Genomic DNA, 10,004 nt, shown 5'->3' on the forward strand with positions numbered 1-10,004 from the left:
GAGCTAGTCGTCTCTTATTTTGGGCAAACTTTGCACTTAAATGCTTTTCTGCTCGTTTGTTGCAATCATTAGACAAGATATTGAATATTAGGACGTTTGTAGTTATCAAACAGCTTAATTTTTCTATTATTTTTTGGCCAAAAGTTGCAGTTCCGCAACAAGTAGCTCACCGCCCCATGATGCTTTGAGCGCCCATGGTGGCTGAAGTGGTCTCGAGGGGTCGCCATGCAAACTCCCATAGACGGCTTGCCAGCTTTCCCTCTAGGTAATAGTAAGAAACTCTATGTATATATATGTATATAGTGGTGGGAGCCTATATACATCGAGGCAATTAGTTCGTCCAAAGAGAAACTGATGGAGCTGGTGTCGTGACATTTTTCTCCATTGAGTTCTTTTGCAGTTTTCATTTTACATAACGGCTGATCATCCCTTCATGGCAGCTATGCTTATTTGGCTAGTAAATGACCTTCTTGCTTCCCTCTTTGCACCCACTGGATATGGTCCTGAGGGGCCTTTGTTCATAAAGACCTTCATCATGCAATCAATTTTTTGACTATTAGAGCAGCATTAGAGTAAATATACAAGGCAGATGACAAAGCTATTGACTGTGGCTACATACCGCGCTGATGTACAGGCAGCCTTAATCCGGCTTCGTCTACAAACTAGCTACTAACAAATACAGTAGATGTATTTGAGCCGACCTTAAAACCATTTTTTTAAACTTCACATGGCGACCTTAACTGTGAAATTGTCGATTCGCGCCAAAAGGATGCCGCCAGTGTACTGCCGCCTTTGTGAGCAGGCACATACTTTTGATGATTGCAGTGTATTGTATCAAGAAATTGCATTCCTTTAAGACATGTCAGTGGACTCATATAAAGGTTACACAAATCACGCACCACACTAAAAGATTTCCCCGCTGCGGTGGCTCAGTGGTATGGCTCTTCTGCCGAGCCGGAGTACCCGGGTTCGAACCCGACCGCGGCCGGTGCGCTTCGATGGAGGCGAAACGCAAGAGGCGCCCGTGTGCTGTGCGGTGTGAGTGCACGTTAAAGATCCCCAGGTGGTCGAAATTATTCCGGAGACCTCCACTATGGCACCTCTTTCTCTCTTTCTTCTTTCACTCCCACCTTCATGCCTTCACTTACGGCGCGTTTCCGGTTTTCGCCGAGATAAGTGTGACAGATACTGCGCCATTTCCATTCCTCAAAAACGAATTTAACTAAAAGATTCCTGCCTTTAATGCAAGAGCACACGATTCCGTGGGGCTTTTTATGGTGATTAGATTGTTTAGTCTGCTCGAGGGATGCATCATCGATCGACATACTGAACCGCCGCATTCATCGAAGTCTTGATTGACAGCGCCGGCCCTATTGGAGCACGGGGTACAGGCTGCGAAAGATCGGCCTCCTTTCTGGTTGCCCTTTCTTGATCCGTGCATATGTGTCCCGGAATTTCAATGTGCAGGAGGAATTCTAGCGTGGTTAGTTTGAGGGGCTGCAAATTGCGACCCGGTCAAATAATGATTTAGGGGACTCACTGTGGTTGTTCTTCAATGAAATAAAGGTGTAAAATTTCTTTGATGCCTGAGTGTTCTGAGGCATCAAGAAGTGAAGATTCTCTGTTTCAATCGGCGCTTCTTCTATTGCCCAAGTGGGTTATGACAGAGAAAAATTCATGTGGGAAAAAGAATTTCAGAAAGATTTGGCCTGATGTTCAGTCTCAGTTTTGCAACAGTTTCAAGAGTGTATTGGCCTGGATTCACAGAGAGTGGGAGAGAAAAAATTCCTTACGTTTAAGTGAAGAGCGTGTAATTGCCATACGCATATATAGCAAGCATTAGTACGCATTAAGCACGTAATGTACCACGTATAGCATGTATTAAGCTATATTAGCCGCATGAAGGTAACCAAGGCGCAGGTCGCAGTTGTGGTGGTTTTGCGGAAAAATGCTGCAAAGAAAAAAATGAGTCTCAAACGTGAGCAGCCCGCAAAAATAACCAATTTGTTGAATTTAATTCCACCTGCACTGTACGAGAGGCACCGCCCAGAGGAACTTAGTGTCTTAGAGCGAACTGCATGCCAACAGAACGATTTCCTGAAGTACACCTGAACTTTGTGCTGTACCTTAGCTCCCTAAATCTAATCGACCTGAAATATGTAGGCCCAATTTACAGAGGTGACAGTGTATATGACATCGTGGTTTGTATTCCCATTTTCTCGTGCATGCTGGCACGCTGCTCACGACACTAAATGCGATAACACCATTTGTTGGGCACAAACAGTCATTTTGTTTCCGGATTAATGCAATGATTAAAATCGAAACATAGGTCTTGATAGTAGTTAGGTTAAACACCAAGGCTCCAGGAACCATAACTGGGGTGACCACTGTGGGCGTCCGCGTGGCCTGGAGCTGGAAAGATCGAGTCTAGTGTCCGCTCGCCCATAGAGCTTGGACTTATGCCTTGTCTTTGTATGTGTCATTTTTTTGCGCTAAATTAATTTCAGGATGATCAAGGCAGTACTGGAGCAGTGGAGACGAAGTTTTTATGTCGTTTCTAATTCAGAAAATCTGGACCAAGAAGTAGACAGTGTTGCCGCACCGCCTCTTGAACCTAAAAGAGAGGGAGAAATAAAAAAGTGACTGTGATGCATTACCAATGAGAATCGGCGATGCATTGTTTTCCACAAGAAAAAACTGATCTATGTCAGGCATGGTTCTCTGTCCCATTGTATTTCTTTCACTCAAATGATTTGCCTAATATGCCAAGTCCGCTTATCGAAGATAGAGAACGTTAAAGTGATGACACTGAAGTACTGCCATTATAACACTGACAAAGAAATTGGCTGCGGTTTAGCTCTGGTTAAACCTGGACGATTGCGATAGCAACATCTGCGCGTAGCCATATATTGTTGGGCGAGCTACACTGCCCACAGTCTCGCCATTTCGCGTCCTCTTGCACGACCATACTGGGCATGTGCGAAGAGCAAGGGACGTCACTATGCACAGCTGGCGTGCCGGCGGCCCCGGCATGCTAGCAGTGTGCCGCTACTGCACATCGGAGTGGAGAGAGAAAGAGAAGCGATGGAGAGCGTGCGGCAGTGGCGGCGGCCCCAGCACGCTAGCCATGCGCCACTACTGCGCATGCGCAACTGGAGAACGCGGCAGCTACACCTCTGCTTCACATGGGCTACGACGGCGGCGGCGCGCCAGCTGTGCCCCGTGTGACGTCACTTCTCGCCGCGCAAGCGCAGTATGGCATTTCCTCGGCTCACGAAATGGCTCGGCGACTAGCGTAGTGTTGGTTTCGAAACAAAAATTGCAAAATTCAAAGTAGTCCTCTGTGATTTTCAGTATTTGGGAGCAAATATTTACAGAAAGGTGGAGATGGGGGGGGGGGGGGGGGGGGGGAGTCGCGGATGTCCAAGGGGGGGCCGGGAAACCCCTTAGCTAGGAGGTGAGGCGGGTGGTGCTTCTTGCGCGCCAGTGGCTTTCTCAGTGCACTTTTGATTTCAATTTCGCTATCGATTTTTCGCTTTGCTTTTGAGTGGTCTTCTGGTATGTTGTAGCACTGTGGAGGGTCGAAGAAGGTGGTGAGGTAGTCAGTGGTGCTTCTGGAAGGTAGTGTTGAGTAGGTGGATGCTGGATGACGCTTGTTGAGTGCCATGGAAGTCAGGCGTGAGGTGGGGAGGTGGATAGATGGTGTCAGTAGGTGATTGCTAGATATACATTTTGGGGTTAAGGGTGGATAGTGGGTGCTCCTTTTAGAGCGTGAGGCTTGACAGAGATAACGCTGGCATTTTCAGGAAGCACCACAGCTGCATTAATGCTATCGCAGTAAAAGAAAGAGAACACGCGCACTGCGCTCTCTTCCTCATTCTTTGTTCTTTCGAACAGTTTGCGCGGCTTTAATCAGAAAGTTAGTAGTTAGCCGGCGTCCGTTTGTCGGTCGGTCTGTAGGATAGGAGAATGAATCGTCCACCTTCCAGAAGGCACTCACGACCAGCAAGAACATTAGCCCACCCCTTTAGACTGGCGACGTCCCACCATTCCCATTTTCGACTTCCCACCACCACCCACCTTCACCCTCCAGAGGCGCCATCTACGCTCACTAACAAACCTTTACCAAATCGAATTCAAAGACGCATGGGCCATTGTGAAGCACCACCTACCAGCCGCATACCCATCCCAAGTTCAAGGTGGGAGGCTGCCCAAATGCCCAAAACCAGCCTGCAGCCCTCCTTGACTCCATCTTTCATAAGCTCCAGCCTTTAACCACTGCGGCCTCCTTCACTCTGGATGGATTAAGTGTGTTCCCAACGCAGATTGCCGTAGAAGTTAAAAAGAAATCAATTATTAATAAATATAATACTTTGTTCCAGCTGCTTCCCCGTATCTTAAAAAAAAAATCCCACCTTATCTGTTTCCGAGCACCTATTCCTCACCCGAAGTTCGTTCATTCCCTGCGCTGCCTAAATAGCTAACTGCACCACCATTAGTTAACCTCAAACATGTACTTTAATAACAACAAGAGTGTTTGCGTCAGTAAGCGGAATACTTTCACGTCAGTCGCGGCTCTAAAGAACGATTTACTCGACAAAGCTGCCACTGTGCGTAGCACGTGGCCTGTTTAAACACAGGAGATATAATAAAATTTGATCCAAAAGGTGCATCACCTATACGGTTTTAGGTGGCTTGCTAAACAACCGGCAGGTGGCGGCCACCGTGGTGCACCGGAGCAGCACATCCCGTCGCTGCTGATCTTGTGCGGTGGAATGGTGCCCCGGGGGGACGGGAGCTCGACAAGTGGCCCAGCGACCAGTGGACGACGCGGGCTCACGATGGCCGCCTTGAACTATGCTGCAGGGGCTACACGAGGCGGACGCCGACGAACGCGGCTGCAGATAAAGAAAAATAATTGTCGATCATTTTTCGTGCTGAAAAATAGTGTTAAAAAGGATGCTGGAGGCTGCTAAATATAGTAGAGGAGGGGACGAGAGCAGCAAGGCAAAAGGTTCGCGCATGTCAAATTCCGTGGGTATGAGCTTGGTACAATTGTCTTCACGGTAAGGGTTATGATGATATCGTTTTCATGTGTCACAACCCTATTTCTGTTACCTGAACATAGCACAGTCTTTCAAATGACATTCGCCATCCCCTATTTAGCACCGACTTGTAGGCGCTATCGTCGCAAATTCTACAGCGTCCACACTATGGTTTGGTCTATTCGGGTTTAATGTCCCAAAGCGACTACGTGTATAAGGGGCGCCGTATTGAACGGCTCCGGAAATTTCGACCATGGGGTTCTATACGATTACACTATAAGATTACTGACAATATCGTCCTTTCATTAGTGGGCACTGTTTCGCCCCAACAAACAACCGGTCATAAATGCTGCGGTTAGCGTATGTGCGGGTTACATGCCGTGCCTAAGTCAATTTCCACTTGCAAATTTGACCTAAAATATCTTATTTATCCTCCCAGCACCATCAGTTTAGACATATGCCCCTGTCTCACGGGCACCACAAAGACCTTTGAGAATCAGGTGCTTATATTCAAAGCTGTATGGAGCCAGCTACAGGGCACAAATGTTGCGCCTTTGCCGCTAAAGAACTTGGAGGCGAAGGCACCCGTCAAATACTTTTGAAACTCAAAGGCGCGCGCTTCGAGAACGGGCGAACGCAGTGGTGTCCAACGTCAAACTTAAAAGTACTGAGTAGATCGAGTGGACGTGCGAAATGATTTGTTTACCCTGTACGGCTTATGGTTTTGCTTTGCTGAGTCTTCGTCACGTTTGGTGGCGATATCGGACTAAGGTTAAGCTCTGAGCGAGGTTAAGCTGATCTGATCTGTTCATGCCGCAGACGCGGTCTGCAGCGTGAACACTGCGGCTGCATTTGCAAACTCCGTCTCCATTTGGTGTAAACATTACGTGAACGACGCCTCTTTATCCATTAAAAACGAGAGAAAGCAAACTCAATGGGCTTTAAAATACACAATTTTGATCTTTACCATTTCGAACGAGGTCGCCGGTTATATACATAGGTACAGACTTTGCCAAAAGTAACCGGGCACAGGTGGTTTGTTTCTTAGCCGCGTAGCGAAGCACTTATGGACGCCCTTAAGCTCTGATTCTGTGTAAAGTAAGGTGAGCCCTTGTCCACACGTTTTGACACCATTCTGTCCTTAGGGGTGCCGTAAAGGCTCCGCTGTGGGGTTGAGAAGCAAAACACTGTTGCTGGGTTACTTTTGGCAAAGGGGGTACATGATGTGCGCATTCTTCTTCAGTGAACCTGTATCGACTGCAGCAATGTATTTCTCGTTGTATTTAAAATAAAAATTTCCCAACTTTAAAAATCACACCGTGTGGTTCCCTCTTCATGGATCGCGTAAATCAGTGATTATTCACTCAACGAGCTTTGCAATATGCTTCGTACTGCAATCAGTTTTCACCATCCTACTAGGCCTACGGGAAACCGCAAGCACGCAAAGGCTTGGCGGATTACAGAGACCGGGAAGGCCAATTTATGCGCAGTAGCGCGCGGCTGCGCTTAAAGGTCAGGCGGAGGAGTCGCAATTGCGGCGCCTGCGGCCACCTGCGCCGCGCGTGACGTCGCTCGGTTTCGCGCATGCGCAGCTGTGGGAAATCTTCGCTCCGACGGCTCACGCGAAACGCGGGTGTGGTGCGGGTAGTGAAGCTTTTCGCTTCAATGTTATTAATAGTCACTCACTTGGTTTACGTGCCATGAGGCGTCGGCTGAGTGCTGTCAGAGCCAAGACTGGTGGCCGTCACGGATGGCAGCGGGTCAGTCCGGAAGGACATGCCCAGGAAGTCGTCGTGGAATCCGTCACCGCGCTAGGCGTCTGTAGCTCGCGTGAGTTCATTTTTGAAGCGCGTGAACGGAGCGGCGAGCAAAAGCAGCTCGCATAGGCAGCGGACCAATGCAAAGGTAGCTGCAGAGCCATGGGCGAAGGTTTGTTTACCCACAACGCGACCTTGCGGCGCCTTCGTGGTCAAGAAAACATGCACATAATTGTGTTCTGCGGACACCACAAATTTCAGTATACCGCTACGGTTCTACGGTGATAAGGTCCCCTTTAAAAAAAGGAGACCTTATCGCCGTTGGTTTTAAACATGGAAAAGTAGGCTCAGCTCTAGTTTCGTGAACTGTTTTTAATGATTCCTTTAGGCTAAAGCCTAATTTTCGTCCACAAGATAGTCGCAAGAACACGAATATTGAGAAGATATACCACTTGTTGATATAAATGATGAGAGGGCTCGCTTTAATGGTGGCTCTTTGACTGCTGTCTCTTTGACCGCTTCCGCAGCTGTGCTGTGTGCTTAAAAGGGCCTTGAGAAATCTTTTAATGTTGGAGGCCGAAGGGATGAAATGTGCCTTTGGACTTTTCTTTTACAATTTTTTGTGCGAGCGTTCATGCTACAATGTAGACAGTGTTTTTTTTCTAGATTAATTCGCTTTCCGGTAGCCAATATAAGTCTAAGGTCATAAAAGTGCAGCTTCGTCACCATTTCAGTTTTGGCGCATGAACGGCATGCCGCGTGCACCGGCCTGAGCGGTGCGTACATAGTATGATTGCGCTAAGATTAGCGCGCATTTCCTTATCACGAAGATCCGGAGCAGATACGTTCTTTGGTTTGAACGCATAGTTAAACCGATGCGGGAATTAAACTGACAACCACAAAAAGCTCACCTAAATCGATGATGGACTATATGGTGTGGTAATCCTCACTTTGGGGAAGAGGTCTAGATGCTCAAGGGAGCTTTCGCAATGAAAATTTTAAAGGCGGAGTCCACAAAAAAGTTATGCTTAATATTACTTTAGATAAATCAAAATTCAATGCGCTCCCGATAATAAGTCACACATTCGTGACGACAGTATTCGCAAAGAAAATGCGCGAAGGGAAATGCTGCTGCACTAACACCGCTATGTACAACATAATGGTCGTCATAGCACTCAGCACTCTTTTACATCGTAATGTAAAAGGGTGTGTTTGTTTTATGGAGGTTTAACGTCTGAAAGCGACTCAACCTGTGAAAGACGCTGTAGTGAAGTGCTTCAGAAATTTCGGACACCTAGGGTTCTTTAACGTGCACTGACATCAAACAGTACATGGGCCTCTAGAATTTCGCTTCCATCGAAATTCGACCGCCGCGGCCGGGATCGATCCCGCGCCTTTGGGGATAGCATCCGAGCGCCATGAGTTCTGAGCTACCGCGGCGATAATGTAAAAGAGCGGTGACACTAACAATGAGATTGCCAATGTAGAGTGTGTATTCACAAAGTACTTCGAATTTCTTGAGTTTTGATACAATGCATATTATATTGCAATGCACAAAAAAACATTGCTGTAAAGACGCTAGAAGAGGCTTGGCTGTAATCGATGGGATAACTTTGGAGGGGTATTCCCCCCCATGTAATTATTTATAATATTCTATTAAGAATTACGCACTTCAGGCACTCTTAAACCGAGTGAATTGCAACATGGCCACTAGCAATGGAAACAGCGAGCAACAGCAGTGACATTTTGTGTTCCTGCATCATTGCTCTGCCTAGACCTGTGCTACCGATGTCAGCAGGAAAAGTGGCGGCTTCGAATGGCAGCGATAAATTTAAGCTTCAAGCTACTACTTTATTTCTTTCTACGTTACAGGCGCCAAGGAGAATCCGAACACAATTGTACATGTGCCGGGAACTAGCTTGTTTGGCTACCCTCAAAGAGCCAGAGCATCGAGCAGTGAGCAAGCTTTTACTGTCGAATGTTCCTTCAATAACTCTGGCAGAGGTCATGGCAGAGCTCTAGGGTGGTTAATGGCAATGCATCGTTTCATTAATTTCACAGTTTGTGTTAAGGCCATTTTTAAATAAGAACCTGTTGGTGGAAATTCGTGCTTACCGCTCGTGTGCTCGCCGTCTTGGGCGCGGCAGTCGAGCAAGTCGATCGAAGGCTGCAGTTCGGCGATGGAAGAAAGTTTGCGGTTGAAGGTTGCCGTGCGCTCGTGCCCGTTGCGAAGTGCCGCCACTAGCTGAGGCCCCTCCATGACCTGCGAAAAATGACGAGTAAAGGACATCGCCCTCTCACAAATGCCTCGCATCTGCGACAGACTGCGTCTCCTTGGCGGAGCTGGTGCGTAAACTGTTCATACCTCGTGCGGGCTTGTGACCGCCGACACGAAGGTTCTGTCGGCGTCCAGCGTCTTCACCTCAATCTACACCATGAGCTCCGAAGAGGTCTGGCCGAAGTCCCAAAGGGAGCCTTCAAGTCGAGTTTCAGCCGGCAGTTGGACGACGGCGGGTGCACAGAACGTTCCAGGCGAGCTTCTTCGAGCAATGCGCGTGCTGCGCCCGTGCAATCTTCATTTTTGTCTCCACCTTTTCTCCGAAAAAACGACCTGAAGACAGGTGGCAGTGGCCAAAGAAATCAATGTCCGTAAAGAAAATGTCGCTGAAGACTCCAAGGTCATTTGACCTGCGGGTTAAATGGGACAGCATAATATTTTGTGGTTCATTTGCTAAAATTAAGAGTTATGGTCAGGGCTTGTTTGCTGGATGGAATCATATTTACTGTTCCGACGCACCCAGTTTATGGGCGAATGCAGCATCCCTTAGTCCATATTTCGATGTTGGAATTGCTTGCTCCTTAGTTTCACGTATGGAATATGTACCTTTTCCTAAGGCTATTTTTCCTGCCTCTCTCAGGTCCCTCTCTGTGTAAGATCACCTGCTTACAGCACAACCAGATTTAAGAAATTGTTTTTTTTTTATTTCGGTTTATGCACGATGGAAAAAGAAAGAAAAAAACGAACATAAACCCCACTGCTTTTGATATCCCTGAGTTTGGATAAGTGCGACTAGAAGAGCTTTTGACAAGCACCACACTGCCCTTCGGTGCATATGCGAGATCGCAGCTGTAGCCCCAAGCGTTCTTTTTGTGTTGGCTTGTTGGTAAGGCCACCTCCACCGTACAGACACAGATAGGGCAC

Source organism: Amblyomma mixtum, chromosome 3 (assembly GCF_055824585.1).
Source record: "Amblyomma mixtum isolate Tamu chromosome 3, ASM5582458v1, whole genome shotgun sequence".
NCBI classification, from domain to species: Eukaryota; Metazoa; Arthropoda; class Arachnida; order Ixodida; family Ixodidae; genus Amblyomma; species Amblyomma mixtum.